General features: G+C 39.1%; 1 pseudogene; it reads left to right on the top strand.

Annotated features, from left to right (window-relative positions):
- Positions 1-105: 105 nt before the first annotated feature.
- On the top strand, positions 106-11,917 carry LOC104116882 (uncharacterized; annotated as a pseudogene).
- The last annotated feature ends 13,385 nt before the right edge of the window (positions 11,918-25,302 follow it).

The following is a 25,302-nucleotide window of genomic DNA, read 5'->3' as shown; positions in this document are numbered from 1 at the left end:
ATGACAGGATCGATGGGGTATCTGTTACAGTGAATGCTAGCTTTTGATCGTCTGAAGGAGGCTATCTACAATACTCTCACTTATTTTCTGTGTCGTTAGTTGTAAATGGGTGGATTTTTAAGGCAATATTTTCTTTCTGTTGTTTTTCTTTTTGTTATTTTGGGCTGGTCCACCAGTCTTTGACTGTTTTGGTAGGACACTCACTATCTCCGCATGACTATCACTGCATGACTATCACTGCACTCCTGCTTAGTTTGCTTGGAATATTTCTATTTTCAGTGCTTCTTTATGTTTATATATTGTTATAATGCTTTTTGTTGATGCCAAAAGGGGGAGAAATAAGTTTACATGTAGCATTTTTTTATGACTATCATGTTGAAGGGGAGTCGACTGCTACGAGTATCTTGCACTGTAAGTATACACATCCTTATGTTTATCCTGTTGAGGGGGAGTCAACTACCCGGTGATGCTCAACCAAGTAGAAGTCAACTACAGCAAGAAAAGAGTCGACTAAACATGGAAGTAAACTGTTTTTATATATGTTATTTTGTCATCATCAAAAAGGGAGAGATTGTTAGATCTAGATTTCAATGATGAAAAATAACATATCTTTGTTTGCAGGATCATTCAAGACGCAAAGGAGGATGCGAACAAGTCGGTCAATGATATACGAAAGAAGACAAGTAAAGAAGGAGTAAAAGAAAGGAATAATGCAAAGATTTGTCAACAGAAACAAGAAAGGAAGGTCCAAGAATAAAGAGATTTGTAAAAGATACGACAACCCGAATGATGGTGTAATGACCCGGCCGATCGTTTTGAGAGTATTAGCCACGATCCCCTATTTATTGCTCCCTCTATTTCATTTTGTGATTGCGTGACTTGCTGGGATTCCTGGCATCGGGTTCGGAAGAGTTTCAGAGTGGAATGGGACACATAGTTCCTAAATTGGAAGTTTAAGTCGTAGGAGTTGACTGTAGTTTGTTTTGTGTGAAAACGACTCCGAAATGAATTTTTAATGGTTTCAATAGCTCTGTATGATGATTTTTGTCTTAGAAGCATGCACGGATGTTGATTTGGAGGTCCGTAGGTCATTTTGGCATAAATTGGCGAAAGTTGGAAAATTGGTGGAATTTTAGGATGTTTGACCGGGAGTGGACTTTTTGATATCGGGGTCGGATCTCGATTTCAAAAGTTATAATAGGTCTGTAATGTCAATTATGACTTGTGTGAAAAATTTGGTGTCAACCAGAGTCGTTTTGGTATGATTCAGCATTGGTTCCAGAATATGGAAGTTCATAATTGCTAAGCTTGATTTTGGGCTGTGATTCATTGTATTCGTATTGTTTGATGTGGTTTTCAGCCTCAAGTAGGTCCATTAAGTGTTTTGGAACTAGTTTGTATATTCGGAGAGGGTCCCGGGGGCTCCAAGTGTGATTCAGATCGTTATCAGATCAAGTTTGGATTGTTGAGAATTCAGAAGCTGGGTTGTTCTGGTGTTATCGCACATGAGGAGGGATTGACCGCAGGTGCGGGCTCGCAAAAGCGAGCTAGTGATTGCAGGTGAGAGAATGGCCTTGCCCAACGGTGGTCACAGAAGTGGGAAATTATCCGCAGAAGCGCCTTCGCTTCTGCGATGGCAGGTGCGCAGAAGCGCCAATGGTCGCAGGTGTGATCCTTTCCCCTGCAGAAGTGGTCTTGCAGATGTGAGCCCCTATCCGCAGAAGGGAAAGCCCTGGACTTAAGTATTTTCAGCACCTGCAATGATTTTCCGCAGGTGCGGCGTCGCAGAAGCGCTTATTAGGCCGCAAATGCGAAAAATGCTGGGCAGAGATGTTATATATGAGGGTTTGCCATTTTCTTCATATTTTGAGATATAGAGCTCGGATTAAGGCGATACTTTGAAGGACTTTTGGAGGAATTATTAGGTAAGATTTCTTAACTTATTTTTGATTAAATTCCACTAATCTATCTTCGATTTCTTCATCTAATTAAGGATTTGGGTTGAAAATTTGGGGAAAAGGTGCAAAAGTTTGTAGACCAAATTTTTGGGTTTTGAAAGGCTAAATGAGTTCGAATTAGGTTAATTTTTGTATGATTGGACTCAATATTGAATGGTGTTCGGATTTTATAATTTTGGTCGAATTCCGAGACGTGGGCTCGAGTCGACCTTTTGGAGTGATTTTTCAATTTTTTACTAAAGTCATAATTTTATTATTTAAATTAGTTCTTATAGTTATATTTATAGTATGAAATTATTTTAGGTAGATTCGATCCGTTCGGAGTTGAAAATTCAAGGGAAAGGCCTTCTAGTTGATTGATTTAGCGTGACTTGAGGTAAGTGACTTGTCTAACCTTGTGTGAGAAAAATTCCTCTTAGGATTTGGTACTATTGTGGCAACTTGTGATATGTAAAGGCCGTGTACGCAAGGTGACAAGTGCGTATACGGGCTAGACGTTGAAAATTCGGTTTTAGCTAAGTAGTTTCCTTTTTATGCCTTAACTGAGTTACTTTAGTATGTATAATCACCATGTTTAGCCTAATTTCACATGTCTACTTGTCTTATCTCTTATTTGTAACTTGCACTACATGCTTAGTTGAATTACCTGTTTTCTTGATTCCGTATTCATTATTTAACTGTGAGATTCCTTACTTGAAATTTCTATCCTTGAAATATCATTGTTTCAGTTGTTATGTTTTGATTTTCGTAATTATTGTTGAGGCGATTGTTGTTATTGTTGTACGAGATTTCTTTTGTGTGGTTGTTTTGTGGCACGAGGTTTCTGTTATGTCGTTGTGATTATTGATACGCATGCTGTGGTATAAGGTCTGGGTGTTGAAACACATGCGGTGAGATAAGGTGGGCTTGATACACGTGGCTAGTAGGGGAACTACTAAAAGTCATGCGGTGTGATAAGGTAGGCTAAAATGCGGGATGCTATTTCGAAAAAATATTTTTTCAAAATAAAATATAAAGGCTCCCGCAGTGATATAAGAAAAGACTGTGAGATATTTTACTTTTATGACTACGAGGCGGTACCTCGGGAGTGCCCCTGTTGATTTCCTCTATTTGCTGTATTGTTTGTTGTTGTTTTCCTTAACTTGTAAGATTCTTGTTTCCTTTCATGTTGTATTTGTTTTTCTTTGATTCCGTGTTGTTACCTTCCATAAATTCTTATTGTTTCACTCACATGCCCCTCTAATTATGCCATTATATCTTCTGCCTTGTTCTTATTATCTATAGTAAGGCCGTGACCTGACCTCGTCACTACTCTACCGAGGTTAAGCTTGGCACTTACTAGGTACCATTGTGGTGTACTCATACTATACTTCTGCACATATTTTGTGCAGTTCCAGGTACATCTTATCAGCCTCGGTGTTAGTGTGTGGAGTGACTTGTTTATTGGAGACTTTAAGATACACCCGCCCACGCCCGCAGGCCTCGGACTCCCCTTCTATCCCATTTTTTCCTTGTTTCTTTATGTTATTGATAGAGAGTGATGCATAGGATTATGCAACATTGTATCTAGATCTTGTTACTTATTTCTTATCGGGTTTTGGGAGTTGTATAGATATTGAGTTGCGGTTTTTATTTTATACAGTTGTTGACGTTTTGAGCTTTTAGATTATTATTTCAATCATTTCACATGCTTGTTAGGCTTACCTAGTCTTAGAGACTAGATGCCATCACGACATCCTAAGAGGAAAATTTGGGGTCGTTACAGACGGAGTATAAAGAAGGAAGGACCAAGATTTGATGAGATCTAGATTGTTGAAATTGTGTCTGCTTAGATTACTGAGATATGCGTTGCAAAGGAAATATATCAACCCCTTAGATCAATGAACAATCTAGGGACCACTCACACAAGGAGATTCTCTTTCAAAAAGGAAATACCTGAAATCAAGAACCAAACTAAGGAAGCTCTGCATTTATTCTTCGAATGAATCATAACAGATTCAACTCCAAGGATCAATTCCCTTGGGATCGCAGATCTCTCAACGATCTACCGAAATCAGTCAAGCCAAAGTTCAAGTATATATTACAGATTATCAAGGAAGAATCACATAATTTGATCAAACCAACTTCATACTCTTTGTTCTACTCTAAACAAGTATTGTAATCTAAGTGTAGTTTACTGTGTAATCAGTAGAGAGAATAAAAAGAGAGAAAACTTTGGTGAGGCATTATATCAAAATTATTATGAGTGTACTTAGAACCAAGAGTGAGTTGGTGTTCGGAGATAACATCAACAGAATTTTACGAAGTTATTCAAGGAGTTTTTGAAGAGAGAACACCTTTGCAACCCAAGGGGACTGGAGTAGGATTCACATTGAATCTGAACCAGTATAAAAATTCTGAGTGTCTTTAATTCCTGTGCTTTACTTGTGTCTTTATTTTTATTCTGCCTTTATTTTCAGTCGACTATTTGGTAAACTGGTCAACTACTTAGGATACAATACGAAAAATCGACAATTCACCCCTTTGTACTTTCATAAGATGCCATGGTGTTGAATCTAGGTAATGCTTTAATAAAAATATGGAAATATTACTCGACATATCAAATATTTACACAGTATTTATTATTTGTAGTTACACTTTCAGCAAATTTATCATTCGCAGCTATATTTGAATTTTATAGCAAATTCATGAAATAAGATATTAATTATTTTGAACTGAATCAAGAGAGCAACATGCTCTCGTAGCTTAGTTGGTTAAAGCGCTCTCTTAGATAGCGGAGATCTAGAGTTCGACTCTCAAAAAGAGCATTTTATTTTTCTGTATTTCTGTATTTTGCCTTAGTTGTATTCGTTGCGCGAACGAATATAGTCAATACATGTTGTATCCTTTATATACATCCATATATGCAGTGGATACAAATTGTAACCTTTGTATACACCCTTGTATTTCGCCTTCGTTATAGTTGATACATCTTGTATTCGTTACGCGAATGAATACAATTGCGCGAATGAATACAGTTGATACATGCTGTATTCATTGCGTGAATGAATATAGTTGACACAGGTTGTGGTCGTTGCGCGTTTGAATACAAGTGATACAAGTTAGTAACAATTGTATAGTAAATATGAATGGTAATTAGGCAACTATAATTATTAGGCTCTAAACTATAGTAATTTATGAAAACTCCTCTAAAAATATCACCCAATTCGAAGGTGAGAAGGAGTTTAGCTTAGAGGAATCAATTCATTAATAGGCAATCTCAAAAATTTCATAAACTTATGTAATATTCACAAAGAGATCATCCAGAAAATTTTATAATATTATGAAATATTCATGTAGCGATTAAAGGCATATCAAATAATATCTTTCTCAAAGCCGAAGTGATCAAGAGGTGTTCTTCCTTCTCATGGAGATCAAATACATTCCAAGGAAGTTTGCATTATTTTGCGTTCAAGAAACATGTTTTTTCAGCCCTCGAATCACGGATAATAATTCGAAGAGAAGAATCGAAAGAACAAACAGAATTGTACCCACAAAGATTCATCAATAAAATTATTTTTATTTTATAAAAACTCATTAATAAGTATATGAAAAATAAAATGATAATTTAACTCAATATGTTCGGTTTTCTAGTAGAAAATAAAATTCTTGGCAATATGTGTTGCACTCTTTTTACCGCAGTGAACCAAGATAGATAAGCTATAGTTCATAGAGAGATCATACAATATTTGTTGTAGCCAAATCAATTCAGATACAAGCCTTCAGATGGACAGTGCTCGACTTTAATTGAAAATAAGAAAATAGTAGTATGTTGTTTCTTCGATTTCCAGCAAATTTTAAATTTACAAGCAACACAAAATAACTAGATATTGATTTTCTAAAATTTGGCAAGAAACCTAGTCATAATCATAAAAATGCAGTAAGAGTGAGATCCCCGTTATACGGTCCTTGACCAGGTTTTATAATGTCCACGTAACCAAGAAATATCATGAACAAATCTTCGAGTGAGCCTCTCTAGAATTTGGCATGAATTGCAAAAGATGATGCACAACAAAATTAAGATTGGCACGTGTTTGGTCAAAAACTTTAATTTGCCAGTTAACCTATTCTGACCTGTCCGCATGAGCGATGAAATTGGCCTAACCTAAAAAGCTTGGGGAGAGTAATTCCCGGAAATTAAAAGGACTGAATTACATTTCTAAATAATAAATGCTAACCATGTTCATCCTTTTGATCAGTAACGTGAGACATGACAATTTACTTTTGATACGGGTGAGTCGTAAGCCTCAAGACATGTGACGTAAGTCTCATGAATCTTTAAAATTTTAAAATTTTAAATTAATAATATAGTACAATAACACAAAATAATATAAAAAAATACATTACTAGTTTATGAAAATTAAAAGGCATTAACGAACCTCATAACAAATAAATATCAAGCATATTTTTACTAGTATAAACAATGCAAAATTATTAAAGTTATTACGAAATATAAATCAACTATACGTCTTAACTTTCAAACAATTAAAAATCACAATCTTAAAAAATATTATCAAAGCTACACAATTAACCTAAAAGTAAATAATCAATAAATTTCATCAGTACTATAACTTAAAACATTGTTCCTTTCATGAGTAAATACAAAATTGCTTTTAAATAGCATAATACACAAGAAAGTATTATAATTTAGAGAGACATAAAACTGAGACATGAAGATATAGCAATTAAAGATATAAATTTTTGCTATCTATTCTCTTAAGTAATATTTAAATGATATTCATCATGAGGATGTTCTCAGTTAGTAAATATAAAAAATTTTAGTTCATTATTTGAGTTCTTTAGATGAATATAACTTTAATTATATTAAAGAATTTTAAGAGTCTAACAATCATAATTAGTGAATTTGACGTATGATTTGCATATAAACTATTGTGCGAGCCTTGAGCGTGAAGTATCAGCAAGAACTTAATTTCTTAATATCTCCAACTTGGGTCTTTCAATTTTTGTGTTAACTGAGCTGATATCTGCCTTACTGCAGAAAATGTATGGTTAAAACGTCGATTCAGTTCAACCCCACATGCGGCTACAACCCCAATAAACAACATTGTTGTGTGCATTTCTCTTTATTAGCTAGCTGTTGATTATAACTTTTCACGATTTTCTTGGATTTGGTTTATCTGATGAATTAACTTTTTATTTTTCATTCAAGCATTTGGGTTGTGGGATGGTGGCATTAGACTTTTTGGTTACTGTTGATTCTTATCCTAAGCCTGATGATAAGATTCGTAGCACCAACTTTCTGTGATTGATTTTTCTTTAGTACTCTTCTGCAAAGTTGAGCTCAATTTCTTGATTTGGATTGAAATTTCAAGGGATATTTGGCTTTGTATAGGTTCAAGGAGGTGGGAACACTGGGAGTGCTTTGACCTGTCACCTGTGCAGCTCGTTTGGGTTTAACTCCGAGAATTATATCAAAGGTCTGAACTTTATGTGCCTTCTTGTTGCTATTTCATTTGTTTTTTTTTCATATTCATATTTGACAAAACTTCAATTCTATGTTATAATTGCGTCTAAGTTGTTAAATGTGTTTTCCTTAGAATATGTTTTTTTCCTATGGTGAAATCATTATTCATGTTTGGTTGATCTTAATTGTTGTGTATATTTCTTAAATGGAAAAAAAATACAGATATCTCAAATGGTTATACAGCTTCTCATGTTTCAATCTTATTGTAATCATTGTTGTCAAGGTAAAATATTTATCATACAAAACAGATCTTTTACAGTAGACAAATGATGATTGCACCAATAAGACTAAGACATAATATCATTTTAATGTCAAAGAACATCAGTTTTATCTTACCTAGGGTGTGAGCTTCTTTAACTTGAATCTTTGATGCTTTAGTGGATTTGAGAAAAATAAAAAAAACATGCTTAGCTCCAGCCACCTTGATTTCCTAGAGAGTGATTTGTGAGAACAGTTATCCTTCTTGTTTCCTTGGAGAATGGATTGAAGAAAATAAGTCTCTAATCTCAAAATGGTTCTTACTAAAATTTGAGAAGGTGAAGTTATCCTATAATCTGAAGCGACTGCAGCATTTAATGTTTACATAGAATAGTATGTCGAATAAGAAAATAAAACTCACTACTCTGATTCACTCTGCTGCTTTACTGTTGCTGCCACTATTGTTGAAAAGGGGTTGAATATCATTGATTGTCTTCCTGGATACTCTTCTTAAGTTCCTCTATTCCCTTTCACTTCTAACCCCTCCACAATATAGAATTATTTACATTCTCACAAACTCTTTTAGTAGGTTGCGGATGATTCCCAAGGGAAAAGAATACTGAATGAACTAGAAGCTGATGGAATTGATGCATCTTTTATTGTGGTGAGCTAGCCAAACACCAAAGTTCTTGTGCATTTTAGCCTTTACTCTTGTATGTAGCCCGTTGCATCTATTCACAAAATCACAATTTTAAAGCATCCAATTTGTCTCTAACATCAGATTAAAACATACGTTACTTCAGGCCATTGTGTTGGTTTCAGGTGTCCGAAGGGGGCCATTCTACAATCTTTTACGTCATTGTTGACAGTCAAACGTCAGTACTCTCAGCTTGTGTTTATTGCCATTTTAGTGATTGTGCTTTCTCCTTGGTAATGAGACCTATGTTTTATAACTACTAGCTTTGTAAATTCATGTTGTATGCATATTCATCTGATATATTATTTCATTGAAGTGTCTGGATTAGCAACAATATTTTAATCACCCACACAGAATTATGTGTTTTTAATATTTTGTTTGTTAGTGGACTCAAAAATGTTAGAAAGTGTTTAATCATAAATCTTGTAAGCAGTATGTTCTGTTTACATTAATTCCTCGAGTACAAAGATTGGCCTCTTGGCTACGTGTCTGGTTGATTCTTTCTGCCGTATTTCCTAGGAGGAAAAAGGAAGGTCGTTTATAGTTCACTCTCTGTACTGCATGTTAGTCTGTGTCACTTATTCTGAGGATTTTGTTGTATGATATCTCAAGAAAACGCGAACTTCCATCTACACTCCAGGGTATCCGCCGATGGTGTCTGCTGATCTGCCAGACTCGAGTTTGTTATCTGCATTAGACGGTGTGAAACTTGTATATACTGATGGAGTACTGCATGAAAATGCTTTGGTTGTGGCACAAGAGGTAGTTTACATTGGTCTTCTTTGTAACTAAAGTTGAGCTTCTGCTTGCTAGTAGAATGTATCACAGACAACTTCTGCTCATATTTCTAGTCTTCCTCTAAGCTCCAATAGACGGAGGGCATGGGGCTTACTTCTGTTTCTAGCTGTTGCTCTTATTGCCTCAGGACTTGCTGAATATTTTCAGCCAAATGAAAGAAACTCTATGCCCTTTGATCTCTAGTGCAGGCACATCGAAGGAGTATACCTATTGTGATTGATGCAGAAAGAAAAATAGAAGGATTGGATGAGCTTTTGCACTTGGCAACCTATGTTATTTGCTCAACAAGATTTCCACAGGCAGGCTATTTACTCCTTAAACTGCACTCAGATGTTTCCTGTGTTGCACATTTTGATTGGGATTTCATGGTTCTATTTTTTATTCTAATCAGCTGGCAAGTTTTAGTTTATTATGAACAAGAACCGTGCTACTCTCTCTCTCTCTCTGGTTTCGTGTGTCTCCAAAGTACTTTTAGCAACGGTTGCATTCTCCGCAAGGAGTAAACTTTGTTGATAATGTGAATAATGATCTTCCCTTAGTTGAAATTAGAATATCTTTTTGCCATTGTTGAAGACCATGTAATCATGGAGTAAGATTGACTTTGGTACAATTTCTAATCAAGGTCAATGTCAGCCTTTCCTTCCTGACTTGATTGAAATATCGAAATCCCTTCCCAGTCTTTCATAAGTATGTGAAAACTGATAAAAAAAGCTGTTGTCTCGTAGATATGGACTGAGGCTCCATCTATACCAGGTGCACTTATTTCGATACTTTTGAAGTTGCCAAGTGCCAAATTTGTAATTGTGACATTGGGTGAAGATGGCTGCATAATGCTAGAAAGAGCAGAAACTGGTATGCTGGCATGCTGTTTGTTCTTGCCATGAAAACATTTTGAGTATCTTATCTTGGCAAATGAAGCCTTCTCTTAGACACTGTGTTTTCTTTCTCATCCTTGCTTTATAACTTCCATTTAGTATCTTTGCAGGGGATGTCCAATATGAAGAAGTTGACATTGATGACTTGTTTGAAAAGATGAAGCAGAGCATAGATACTACCTCAACCATGCCGACATGCAAATCCTCGGTAGTTCACCCTTCACTTTGTGAGGTTTTCTTTCTTAGTGCATAAAAAAAGCTTGATGGTCGTGCACACTATTGTACTTTCTAGTTTGGAGTTGTTTACCACCGTAAGATTGAAACTGCATGGGCTTTATCTATGTCATCCAGGTTTAGGTTTCTTGTCTTTCATGTGCTTCAAAACTCAGTTGCTTGTATGGAAATGTTCATTCGGGTTGAGGCATGTATGAACCTTGCTCTAGATATGCATATCTAGTAGGTTTTCTGTATGGTCCTTCAGACAGATATGTAGCCTCCACATGTTATTGAGTAGCCATGTTATTGTCACTCTCATATTAGCGCAGTTTGATTTTTATAATCGACTGCTTCCGATGAAATTGAAGCTAGTAGTACTTAAACGATTATTAGGCTATGATAATTTAGCGCAAGAAATGTTACTCTTCCAGGATGTAGCAAAGCTGCACGCAAAAGGGACTGGAACTTTGAGTGGTAGGCTGTTGGTTGGAACAGCTGAGAAGATACCATCTTCAGAACTAGTCGATACAACTGGTGCTGGAGATGCATTTGTTGGAGCAGTTCTTTATTGTACGTGAAATTATTCTATGCACCTCTTTATCGCCTATTCTGCCACAACTGTTCTTACATTAATAGTGTGCCGTAATCTGGCATCTCTCTTGCTCCCCCTGGCTAGTTGAGGATATTTACAAACCTTTCCCTATTTCATATGTGTTTTCATAATGGTTGGTTTTTTCATAGGTTTACTCCTGTTATAGGCATATAGCTATACTGTATTTTCCTAATATTTGCTTGGTTAAGAGGTTGATGCAAAGGGGTTATTGTATCTATTCTGATTTTAATATCAATGTTCACTGCATGGCTGGTGGTTTATTTGTTAATGTTTTGTTCAATGTCTTATAAAAGTTGTATCTGTTTATTGTTAGTAAGCTAGCTTTAAGTGACTAGATCATGCTCTCATTGATGTCTCATCGCACGGTTTCGCTAAATGAATTTGCAGCTCTCTGTGCCAATTTGCCAGCAGAAAAGATGTAAAGTTTTTGTGCTCAAGTGGTAAGTAGACTTGAGATTTATAGAGGCAGTACTGGATCTAAGAGAAGTTAACTTGTGGTTTGCGGATTAATAATTGCAGGCAGGTATTGGTTGTAGAGCCTTGGGAGCAAGAGCTGGTCTTCCTCTTCTGAGAGACCCTCGCTTGACACCCTTTTTAGCCTAATTAGAAGACCAGAGATAAGCAGTAGCTACTAGCTATGATGACTTAGGCTATTTCTTGGTTTCTTTCTCTATTTTTAATTTTATTATTTATGTTTTGGTTTCCATTTTGACACTAATATTTGACTAGTTTTGGTACATATGACCTGAAATCGGTTTGGACAAAAACTTTGAATTTATGCAGAAAGCAATGTTGAGGAACTTGCACCTTTATCAAGTAGATGGAACTCAGTGATCGCAGCTTTTAGTTCTGTGGTTTACAAAAGAAATGAAAAGAAAAAAAATTCAATAGCTTAATGTGAAATTTTTGTTTTCATTTACGGGTGGGGTTCGCCGACCCCAAAACTTTTTGCGACTGTGGCGTAGTTGTATTTATGGGTGAGGGCAGGGCCGTGAAATATAAGCATCAGTATACAATTCTAATCATTGGATCATCCAATTTGGATTTTGCATTTTATTTATGATTTTGCTGTTTTTTTGTGGAGATATTTTATGTTGTGAGACAGTGATTTCGAAATGAAATGTTATGGAAGTCAACTGTGTAATTTGAAAACTCAATAAGGCTTATCTAGTATGATTTGTCCTAGATCTGCCTCTATCGTTTAAACTATAATAGGATTTTTCGATATATTTTCCGTTACTTAATTTAATGAAGTAAAAATAAATAGAAGGGGGACGCTGTTTTAGAAAAGATACAATAGTTTTCGATTCCCTTAATGATCTAGAATTAAGATGATATTACATTTTCACATCTTCTTCAGAATATCCTTACATCTCTCTAGGCTATCCCAACCCCAGACAGTCCACAATCAACTGCCTATCTTGCCAAAAGAAGAGATTTTTACATGGATAATCTTTTATTTAATAATATTTTTATTAATAACATTACTTAATGTTTATTTCATACATAGCCTTTTTTAGAAGTATGGTAGGTTTCAAATATTATGCGCAAATTAAGCAATAAACATAAAACATTTTCTCTTTTCCTCACTGGATTCTCTCAAAAAATTAACCCCCCCCCCCCCCATATATCCCCATTCCTGTCACGACCCAAACTTCCCTCCGTAAGATGTCGTGATGACACCTAATCTCTAAGACTAGGTAACCCTAACAATTGCGGAATAACTGAAATAATGACTAAGCTTCAACCGATATATACGTAACTGAAAACTGCCGCTCGGCATGTACAACTAAAATTGCCACTCACAGTAAGAACAACTCCCAAAACCCGGTAGTCACAAGCCACAAGCTCTAATGAAGTACTAAATATCTCTATACATAAGCGTCTAAGAGAATAATAAAGACAACATAATAAGGATAGAGTGGGGACCCCGAGGTCTGCGATCGCTGGTAGATATACCTTGAAGTCACCAGGCAACGACACACACCCTCGTCTAAGAGAATAATAAAGACAACATAATAAGGATAGAGTGGGGACCCCGAGGTCTGCGGTCGCTGGTAGATATACCTTGAAGTCACCAGGCAACGACACACACCCTCTGCTAACGAGGCTGATAAGATGTACCTGGGTCTGCACAAAAATATGTGCAGAAGCGTAGTATGAGTACACCACAATGGTACCCAGTAAGTGTCAAGCCTAACCTCGGTAGAGTAGTCACGAGGTCAGGTCAGGGCCCTACTGGGATATAAGAAATAAGGCAGAAGATGAATGATAAAAAGGAATGGCAGATAAGTGAAGCAGTAAGAATGTACGGAAAGGCAACAACACAGGAAAACGGGAAGATAATTACAACACGTAAGGAAAAAACATCTTACAAGTTAAGGAACAACAACAACAATGACAAAACAACATAGCAAGAAAAAGGAACTCAACAGGGGCACTCCCGAGGTACTGCCTCGTAGTCCCAAAAGTAAATATTTCACAACGGCACGACATAAATCTAGTGCCACTCACATGCGCACGGAAGAAACCTCGTGCCAATCACACTTAGCACGGAAGAAACCTCGTGCCAATCACACTTAGCACGGAAGAAACCTCATGCCAATAACACTCCGCACGGAAGAAACCTCGTGCCAATCACACTCCGCACGGAAGAAACCTCGTGCCAATAACACTCCGCACGAAAGAAACCTCGTGCCAATCGCACTCCGCACGGAAGAAACCTCGTGCCAATCCCCCAACAGTCAACTCAGCATGAATCACAGAATAATCATCACGTAATGAATGAAACAATGATATAACAAGCAAGGAAATTCTACAGTGAAAGAACAAACACAGAAACCAGGGAACAACAGATAATTCAGCTAAACATGTTGTACAAATATCAATTAAGAGATGAGACACGTAGACATGTGAACTGAGGCTAATCATGATGACTCGGTAAAGGCATAAAAAGGAAACTAATTAGCAAAGAACTGAATTTCAGCATTTAGCTCGTGTACGCACTCGTCACCTCGCGTACACGTCACTCACATATCACAAAGTGTTACAACAATACCAAATCCTAAGGGGTATTTCCTCCACACAAAGTTAGACAAGTCACTTACCTCAAATCAAGCTCAATAAGTCAATAAAAATGCCTTTCCCTCGACTTTCCGACTCTAAACGGCCCAAATCTAGCAAAAAGAAATTACATAATATAAATACAACTATAAGAAACTAATTTAAATAATGAAACTATGAATTTAGCATATAATTAAAAAATCACCCCAAAAAGTCGACTCGGGCCCACGACTCAGAATCAGGTAAAAGTCACAAAATCCGAACACCCGTTCAACCACAAGTCTAACCATACCAAAATTACGCAAATCTGATACCAAAACTTCGATCAAAACCTCAAAATTCGGTCTAAGAACCTCATAGCTTTCCCCCCAATTTTACAACCCATATCCTTAATTAAATGAAGAAATTAACGAATGATTAGTGGAATATAATAAAAAATGAGTATAGAATCCTTACTTAAATGTTTCCTCTGAAAATCTCTCCAAATTTCGCCTCAATCCGATATCTCTAGGTTCAAAAATGGAGAATGAAATCAAACCCTCGAACTTAGGCCTTTTTTGCCCAGCGATTTCGCATCTGCGGACTCCCAGTCGCACCTGCGATGCCGAACCTGCGAAAAAACCATCACAGGTGCGGATTCCACTTATGGCCAGGGTTTCTGCATCATCGGACCAGGTCTCGCACCTGCGAGCCCGCTTTTGCGGAGACTTTCCGCTTCTACGACCATGACCTAGGCTGGCCTTATCCGCTTTTGGGATCACACCTCCGCATCTGCGGATGCGCATATGTGGTTCTCTTTCCGTACCTGCGATCCCAGCAGGGCCAAACTAGCTTCGCTCCTGCGGCCACATGCTCGCAGGTGCGATGACACCAGAACAACAGTGCTTCAACAAATTTCCCAACTCCAATTCGATCCGTTAACCGTCCGAAATTCACCAGAGGCTCCTGGGACCTCAACCAAATACACAAACAAGTCCTAAAATACGGTACGAACTTAGTGAAGCCATCAGATCACATAAAAAATATCAAAAACACAAATCACACTCCAATTTAAGCCTAATGAACTTTAAAACATCAAACTTCTACATCAGACGTTGAAACCTATCAAATCAAGTCCGATTGACCTCAAATTTTGCACACAGGTCACATTTGACATTATAGACCTACTCCAACTTCCGGAATCAGAATACGACCTCGATATCAAAAGGTCTAACTCCGGTCAAACTTTCCAAAAATCATTCAATTTTCCAACGTTCACCAAATGTGACCCAACCCTAGTGTGTAAACTTATTGGGTGTTTGATTTATTTCTTGTTTATGGTTGGGTGTTGATTATCTAGTCTCGTTCTTGCTTTAAATTGAAGATTTAATGGTTGGAAATATTATTTCATGCCTAATTGACTTGGTCTCTACTTGAGAAAGAGAGACTCAGTCTAGGAAAACTTGGCTAGCAAGGAACTGGGTCAATCGAGAGATTGATAAACCCAATTAAGGGTTGAACCTAGATATAGTAAAATCCGAGTTGAGCTTATTATCAACGACTTTGTTTAATACATATTTGGACTTGAGAAAGCCAAATTACGTAAAATCAGTCTCTGACCGAGAGGTATTGAGTGGGTATTTGAGAGTTGATAGCTATAATCTACCCTGACCAAGAAAACAAGCTTTAATGCTTACAACTCATTAAGCGAACACCTAGGTGGAGGTCATAGCCCTAGGCCTTTTTACCATTTGAAAAACAAACAAAAACAAAAGGCTAGTTTTAATACTTAGTTGTTATTCTTAGTTTAAAATAGATTTAGAAACAAACCAACTTTTGTGGAAGTGCAATTCGAGATAATTCAAGCTCATTCACTCTAATATATACTCCTAAGTTCCATTCATAGATCCTTGTGGAAAATTGACCCCGACTCCTTGTTGGGTACTATTATTGCTCTGATCATTTCATAACCTCGAATAGAGGTGTGGATTGGACGAGATTAATTTTTGGCGCCGTTGCCAGGGAGATAATAAATGATTTAGCTATATATTTAGTTTTGTGTGTGAATTTTCTCGTTTTCCTTCCTTGTCACTAATGTGTGAGAATTGTAAGTGCAATCATGGCAAACAACGAGCTCGGAAACATAGTCGTGGTAGATGTGGACGTTGATGAAGATGCAATGGATGGGGTCCCTCTTGAACCTCAAACCAATAGATGAGTCTGACCGCCTCACGACAATGTTCATGCTCCACCCCCACCTCCACCACGAACGTCTCCACACCGGGTGTTGCCGAATGAAGGGTACGCAAGTGCTATAGTCCTACCCATGTATTAAGGCGGACAACTTTCAAATAAACAACGTGATGCTCACTTTGCTCGAGCAACGAGGGTTCCTCATCGGTGCACCGGGTCAAAATGCCTATAAATATTTGAAGGGGTTCGTTTATATGTGTTGGGGAAACAAACAAACAAATGTCTCCGAGGATACTTTGAGGCTAAGGCTTTTTCCCTTCTCTCTACGAGGGAAATCTTTAGATTGGTTGGAACGTTTGCCAAATCATTCCATTCGGACGTGGTATGAACTTGCGGAGAAATTAATTTCAAAGTACTTCTCTCCCGAGCACATGGCTATTCTTCGGGATAAAATTCTAGAATTCAGGCAAGAGCCTAATAAACCACTACATGAGATATGAGAAAAATATAGACAATGGTAAAAGAGTGACCCAATAATGATATGACAGAGAACATGATTCAACAAACTTTCTATCGGGGGATCAATACCACCAACCAATGTGTAGTGAATCAACTTGCCGGCGGGAACTTCATGACTACGCCTTATGCGGAGGCATACGATATTTTGGATAAGATGGCGGATACTTCATCAGCGTGGCTATCTAGAGCCAATATTCCACAAGGTGATCCAAATGTGATTCTTCTTCATAAAGAGTCACATGACCATGGGCAAGCCATAACCGTGTTGACAACCACCATGAACCAATTGGCAAAGGCTCAACTTCAATAAGTGCAAAACCCGAGGCAAGTCAATGCTATGGAGGGAGTCAATATGATGGTGAACAAGAGACGAACAATAAGTCCACAAGTGCAACAAAGAGTGGATAATTTTGTGCAAGATGATAGTGGATTTGATCAAGGTGATTTTTACAATGATCAAGATAAAGAGGTCCAATATGTGAACAACTTTCAAGGGCAAATAAACAATTACCAAGGCCCTAGTCAAAAACAATGGAGACCTTCGAACAATCAAGGCAATTGGAATTCTAGCAACCAAGGTAATTAGAACGGTGGGAACAATCAAGGCAATTGGAATGGAAGAAACGACCAAGGGAATTGGTAAAATAATAACAATCAAGGCAATTGAGGAGGCAATAACCAAGGAGGGTGGAACAACAATCAAGGAAATCGGGGGTCGGGTTTTCAAAGTCCTCCGATGTACCAACAACCGAGCAACCCACCTCCTTATCCTTCTCATGGTCCCAGTTCCTCCAATAATGAAATGGGTCATATTGAAAATATGTTCAAGTAAATGATGGAGAATAATGTCAATCCGATGGCCAACTTGCTTCACACAATACATCAATCCGTAACTTAGAAGTGCAAATGGGTCAAATCTCTTAAGCTTTGAATTCGTGTCCTAAGGGGGCACTACCAAGTGATACGGTAGTGAACCCGAAGGGTGGGAACACTACGGGGCATGCCATGGCCGTTACTATAAAAAGTTGAAAAGGCGGGAATGCACCTACCACAAGTCAAAGTCAACTTGTGGATGATGAGCAAGTGGTAGAAGAAGAAGAGATCCCGAACAATGTTATGCAAGCAAATGATGAAGTGCGAATTGATATTGATGACACGGTGGAAGAGACTCAAGAGGATGTGAACCCATATAGGGATCATGTGATTGATATACCGGAACCGGCAGTTCAAAGAGCTAAGACACCATTGTCTAAGCCACATCCTCCCTATCCTTAAAGGCTTGCCAAGAAAAATGGCGAGAATCAATTCAAGAAGTTCATTGATATGATGAAGAGTCTATCTATAAATGTGCCTTTGGTTGAAGCTTTGGAGCAAATGCCCGGATATGCTAAGTTTATGAAAGACTTGGTGACAAAGAATAAATCGATGAATTTTGAAACTATCAAAGTCACTCACCAAGTGAGTACAATTGTGCATTTGATGGCTCCAAAGTTGGAATATCCCGGTGCTTTTACTATTCCTTGTACCATTGGAAGTGCCGAATTTGCAAAGGCTCTTTGTGATCTTGGGGCGAGTATCAACTTGATGCCCTATTCGATTTTCAAGACATTTGGATTTGGGAAACCAAGACCCACATCTATGAGATTACAAATGGCCGATCGTACAATGAAGAGACCGTTTGGGGGGTGATTGAGGAAGTATTGGTTCGAGTTGACAAGTTAATTCTCCCGGCGGATTTTGTGATTCTTGATTGTGAAGTGGACTATGAGGTGCCAATTATTCTTGGTAAACCTTTCCGTGCTACGGGGAAGGCTCTTGTTGATATGGAAGCCGGTGAACTCACTTTCTGATTGGGTGATGAAAAGGTGGTGTTCCACGTGTGCAAATCTATGAGGCAACCAAATAGCAATGAAGTGTGTTCGTTCGTAGACTTGGTGACCGATGTGATTATTGATGATACTAGCACCACAATGAATGTTGATGATACATTGGAGGTCGTCTTGCTTAACCTTGATGATGACGAGATGGATGGCTTTGTGGAATGTGTGAATTCATTGCAAGGAATAAGGTCGTACACTTATGAACCCCGCAAATTGTCCTTGGATATTGAAAATAGGAAAACTCCTCCAACAAAGCCCTCAATTGAGGAGCCTCTTATTTTGGAGTTGAATCTATTGCCTCCGCATCTCAGGTATGAATTCCTTGGACCTTGTTCTACTTTACCAGTTATTCTTTCCTCTTGCTTGACTAACGTGTAGGTAGACTCTACATTGGCGGTGGTACAAAAGAGAAAGAAGGCTATTGGATGGACATTGGCGGATATTCGAGGAATAAGCCCCGCATTTTGCATGCACAAGATTAATTTGGAGGAGGATGCCAAACCCTCCATTTAACATCAAAGGATACAAAATAAATCAATGCAATAGGTGGTAAAAAAGGAGATCATAAAGTGGTTGGATGCCGGGGTTGTCTACCCCATTTCTGACAGTTCGTCGATTTCTTCGGTGCAATGTGTTCCGAAGAAGGGGGGCATAACTGTGGTCACCAATGATAAAAATGAGTTTATTCCAACAAGAATGGTGACCGGATGGAGAGTGTTCATGGACTATCGGAAGCTAAACAAAGTCATAAGGAAAGACCATTTCCCACTTCCCTTTCTTGACCAAATGCTTGATCGATTGGCCGGCCGGGCGTTCTACTGCTTTCTAGATGGATATTTTGGCTACAATCAAATCCTTATTACCTCGGAAGATCAAGATAAAAAAACTTTCACTTGTCCCTATGGCACTTTCGCTTTCAAGCGGATGCCATTCGGCTTATGTAATGCACCGGCAACTTTCCAACGGTGTAAGATGGCGATCCTTACGGATATGGTAGAGGACTACCTTGAAGTCTTCATGGATGACTTTTCAGTAGTCGGGGATTCCTTTGATGATTTCTTGGCAAATTTGGATAAAGTATTGGCAAGGTGTGAAGAAATGAACTTGGTGTTGAATTGGGAGAAATGCCATTTCATGGTCGAGGAGGGTATCGTCCTTGGCCAGAAGATTTCAAAGAAGGGGATTGCGGTCGACAAGGCAAAAATAGAGGTAATTTCTAAACTTCCACCTCCAACATCCGTGAAGGGCGTGAGAAGCTTCTTGGGTCATGCGGGGTTCTACCGGCGTTTCATCAAGGATTTTTCCAAAATGGTGAACTCTTTGTGCAAGCTTTTGGAGAAATATGATAAATTTAACTTCAATGATGATTGCATGAGAGCATTTGAATTGTTCAAGTTCAAATTGACAACTACTCCCATTATCACCGCCCAGAATTAGAGAATGCTTTTTGAGTTCATATGTGATGCTAGTTATGTGGCGGTTAGAGCAGTTTTGGGGAAACGTATCAATACGTTCTTTCATCCAATCTAATATGCTAGTAAGACCATGAATGATGTCCACGTCAATTAAACTGTGACCGAAAAAGAGCTCCTTGCTATTGTTTTTGCTATGGAGAAGTTCTGCCCGTACTTGATGGGTACAAAGTTGATTGTCCACATGGATCATGCGGCACTTCGGTACCTTATGAGCAAGAAAGATTCAAAAGCTCGGTTGATGAGATGAGTGCTTTTGTTTCAGGAGTTCGATATAGACATCCAAGACCTAAAAGGAAGTGAAAACCAAGTGGCGGACCACTTGTCTCGTTTGGAGGAGGAGGGGAGGCCGCATGATGGCCTTGAAATCAATGACTCCTTCCCCGATGAGCAACTCCTAGACATTTCAATGACAGAGGTGCCATGGTTCGCGGATCTAGCGAATTATCTTGTGAGTGGTATTATCCCGGATGAGTTTTCTTCAAACCAAAGGAGGAAGCTCAAACGAGATTGTCAAGACTATTATTGGGATGAACCGTACCTCTTCCGGATTTGTACTGATGGAGTGATTAAAATATGTGTGCCAGAGGAGGAACAAGTTGAAATTCTTGGGGCTTGTCATTCTTCACCATATGTTAAAATATGTGTGCCAGAGGAGGAACAACTTGCGATTTCTATTGCCCCATTTTCTACAAGGATGCAAGTGATCTAGTCAAGCGTTGTGATGAATGTCAAAGGGATTGTGGAATCTCAAAGAAAAATGAAATACCCCTCACCACCATCTTGGAGATTGATATTTTTGATGTGTGGGGTATTGACTTCATGGGACCTTTTGTAAGCTCTTGTGGGAACACCTACATTTTGGTAGCAGTTGATTATGTGTCAAAATGGGTTGAGGCCATTGCTCTACCTAATAGCGAAGCAAGAAGTGTGGTGGCATTTTTGAAAAAGAACATCTTCACAAGGTTTAGTACTCTGCGGGCTATCATAAGCGATGTGAGGTCGCATTTTTGCAACAAAGCTTTCGACACCTTGCATAGCAAGTATGGTGTCACTCATAAAGTTACGACTCCTTATCATCCTCAAGCAGGCGGACAAGTGGAAGTCTCCAATAGGGAGATCAAGAGTATTTTTATCCAAAACAGGGAATGCTAACCGGACGAATTGGTCAAAGAAGCTTGATGATGCACTATGGGCTTATAGGACTGCTTTCAAAAAGCCTATCGGGATGTCTCTTTACCGGTTGGTGTTTGGCAAAGCTTGTCAACTTTTGGTGAAACTTGAGCACAAGGCTATGTGGGCTTTGAAGAAGTTAAACCTTGACTGGGATGCAGCTGCCACCTTACTGGTTGCACATTTGAATGAACTAGATAAATTTTGGTACCATGCATATGCAAGTTCGTCCTTGTATAAAGAAAGAATGAAGTACCTTCATGACAAATACATCTAAAACAGGGAATTCAAGGTGGGCGATCTTATTTTGTTGTTCAACTCACGATTGAGGATGTTTCCCGGAAAGCTGAAATCCAAATGGAGCGATCCCTTTGAAATTGTGGGTGTGACACCTTTTGGTGCATTGTACTTAAAAAACAAAAATGATGAGGTATTCCGAGTCAATGGTCACCAGGTGAAGCATTACTTGGGACAAGCTGATGATGGCCACGTGGTGGCAGTGATTCATTTGAAGTGATGGTAATCTGCGTCGTGCCGCGACGTTAAATCAGGCACTTCTTGGGAGGCAACCCATGTTCCTTTTTCTTTTTCTTTTCTTCTTTTTTTTAAGATAGGTCTTATTTTGTGCTAACTGGATTTGATGTGTATTATAGGAATATATGTGCTTTACAGGAAATGGGCTCAGAAAAATTGGCTAAGTATGGAAAAAGTGCGGCACATGTTTTGTACGGACCACACATGTTTTGTGCGGACTGCACAATTTTGAATGCTACAGAAGAAGGCAACTGCGGCCGCACAATTCTTGTACGGACCGCACAAGTTGATAGGGAAAAATTGCAAACTCTCTAAAGTTTGTCTATCAGATAAATGGCTGAAGTGCGGCCGCACAAGGAAATCTGCGGTATGCACTAAAATTTGTGATCGCACACCAGAATCTGCGGACCGCAGATCAATTGAGGGAAACTGAGCACCAGGTAATAGAGTGTGGACCGCATAAGGAATTCTACGGCCGCACTTGACTCTTGAACCCTTAGCCACTTCAGATAGTATAAATAGTAGCCCTAAGGCTACTGTTAAAACTTTCCATTCTCTGAGAACTCAACACAAAGGCTAAAATTTTGTAGACTACTGAATCAATCACGTGCCACTTAATTGAGCATCTTATATCATTCCTTAACACCACTTAATCACTAGTATGTTCGAAATCATTTCTAGAATTTTTTTTATTTTCTTAGTTAGTTTAGAATTTATTAGTTATTTAGGACCATTTGTCAATTTCATATCTATGTGGGGTGTAATGTTTGTTAGGTAAACTCTTAGTTGCTATTTGGGGAATGGGTATTTAGTTTATCATGTTTGATTTCTTCTACCATGTCCGATTTTTGCATAAAAGTGGAATCCCTAAAGGATTATTCCCGTTCCAATTTTAAAATGTGCGACTGCACAAGGAATTGTGCGATCCGCAGAATAGCAAGATTAGGGCATTTGGTTAGGCAAAAGTGCGGACCGCACTTGAAATTGTGCGGTCCGTAGAAATTCAATCGCGACTGCAGAAAAGTGTGTGCGGCCGCAGATTGAGGCATTCTCTTCATCAGAGAGTTGCCATTTTTAAGGACTTCAATATGCGGCCACACTAAAAAATGTACGGTCACACTAAAAATTGTGCGGACCACAGTTTCATCCCTGTGGCCGCACTTGCAAATTGTGCAGTCCTCACAACCAGTCCTCCGGACGCACTTGTAATTGTGCGGACCACATTTTCCCCACCTCGCAACATGTTCTGTTCTACAATTTTATGCTTACCTGCACTTGAACTAGAACTGACTCTTGCTGCTGTTTTGTGCAGAATATGGTTAGATCCCGTGGTCGTGGTGACACATCTAAATGGAGAGGTGAGCTTTACCGAGGCAGAGGCAAAAGAACTTTACCCTTCGGCCCCAAAGAGTAATAGGAAAGAAGCCCACAACAGGCCGAAGTAGACAACCAGAACCCTATGAATCAAGCTAATATGCCCCTTCTAGGGAAGCATCAGAGGGTAACTCATTACAAGAGTAGCTTGTTGTACAATCACAGCCAAAGATGCCTTAGGACAGATACCAACTGAGAAATGAACCTACCTTTTTCTGAGAGAACCTCTGAGGGGTCGGAAGGAAATAGTTAGGCTTCAGAGCCTTCATCTACACATGCCCCTGATGCACCAGCTACTACAGTAGATGTGGATGATATCCCGGATGATGGCCGAAGGGATGATACCAGAGTTGCCGGCCTTGAGAGGTCGAAGAATAAAGAAATTTGGGAAGATAGGTTCGTCAGCCTAACTGCATTCAATAGGTTCCAAGAGTGGTGGCCGTCGTGATCGCTCACTCTTGAGCGTCAGTTCTTATTGAATGACCTTGAGAAATACAACCCAGCAGTGCTGAGGCAATTCAGAGAGAGGAAGGTGTGGGCATGGTTCACTCAAGATGTGGTTGATGCCAAAGAGTACTTGGTTCGGGAAGTTTACGCCAATGTGGCATACATAAAGAAGGGGACCAAAGTCACGAAAGTGAGGAATTGGAAAGTGAGGTTTGACCAAAGCACTTTGAACACATACTTGGGATTGGAGGATGTTGAATTGGTGCAATATTTGGAAAAGCTGGCTATGGGCGATACAACTCGCCCATGGCTAGATGAGATTCTGGCAGCTCCGGGGCCACCACCACCGTGGATCACAGAGGGGGTTCCTATTCGGCGGTACACACTAAACTTTGAGGCAAAGGAATCACAGACATTCGTGTGTAGCAGACTAGACCCGTTCCAAAATTAAACGAATCTTCCAATTCAGCGGGCAATTCTAGTTCCATCAATCATGGCCGGGTACCCAATCAATGTGGGTGCCGTGATGTCAGCCAATATGTCTATGGTCGCCAGGAAAGGTGACACCACCTACCCGTATCCCAACACTATCATTGAGTACCTTACGGATGCGGGTGCGGAGCCGAGGAGTTTTGATACCAAAGTGCGGGCGAAAAAGCCCTTCTCATGGTACTCTTTGGTGGGGGGTGGAAACCTAAAGAAAAAGGGTCAATCCTGTACTACTGCAGTCCAGTCCGAAGAGCCTGCCAAGATATCAGCTGAGATAGTTGACATGCCATCTACTTCCGTAGATCCTTCTGATGCTGCCGCAGCTATGCCTTCACATCCTTCTTCAGGTCCTTTGGCATCAGTGCCTTCCGCATAGGCTTTGAAGCCGGTGCTCATGCCCACTCAGCCACTATCTGTGCTGCAAGTCTCCCAGACACTAGCGAGCCTCAACAACTGGATGCAGGCAGTCACAACAAAGCTGCCTGACATATCCAGTGCTGTTGCAGCACATTCATCTATCCCGGCACCCCAGATTCCTCTATCACTGGAGGATACATTGAAGAAGATTTTTGGAGAACCAACAGACCATCATGGACACTTTGGTGGCACATGTAGCAGTAATTGAGGAGCTTGGGAAATAGATAAAGAAGATGAAGAAATCCCAAGCATCCAAGAAAATAGTAGACAGACTGAGGAGAGAGACAAAGATAGCAACCGTTGGGGACATTCCATTTGATATGTTGATGGGCACAGATCTAGCAGCACCAGTAGATCCAACAACACTTTCAGCACCAGTGGCACCAACTGGCCAGTCCGAGGAGCTAGACCTGGCTGCCGACTCTGCTGAGGTGGTGCGATAGATGTTCAGCAACCCACCTACTCCCAGAGTCGAGGATGATGAGATCCAGTTAGAGGAGGATGTGGGCGGTGACGTTGCTATGGGCACAGAGATGTCCAAGGCCACATAAGGAGTCTTCTTTACTCTTACCTTTACTTATTCTTATTTTGTTAAGCATTGGGGACAATGCTTACTTTTATTCGAGGGGGTGGAGTCTATTTGATATTTGGATGATTTGACATTTGGTTTGTAATAACTGATAATATTTTCCTTTTTATTTTTATTATATATATATATTCTTCTCTCTCTCTCTCTCTATTGATGTATATATTTTCTCTTTTCCTCTCTCATTATGTATATTCATTTATGTTTTTAGTAGTTTGCTTTGTAGCTTATTTATTTTGTTTTCTTATTAGTCAATGTATAATTCAGTAGCTTCTTGTTTAGCCTAACAACTTCTTT

Source organism: Nicotiana tomentosiformis, chromosome 8 (assembly GCF_000390325.3).
Source record: "Nicotiana tomentosiformis chromosome 8, ASM39032v3, whole genome shotgun sequence".
NCBI classification, from domain to species: Eukaryota; Viridiplantae; Streptophyta; class Magnoliopsida; order Solanales; family Solanaceae; genus Nicotiana; species Nicotiana tomentosiformis.
Note: the sequence above shows the minus strand (reverse complement) of the source record. Positions and strands in the feature narration are given on the sequence as shown.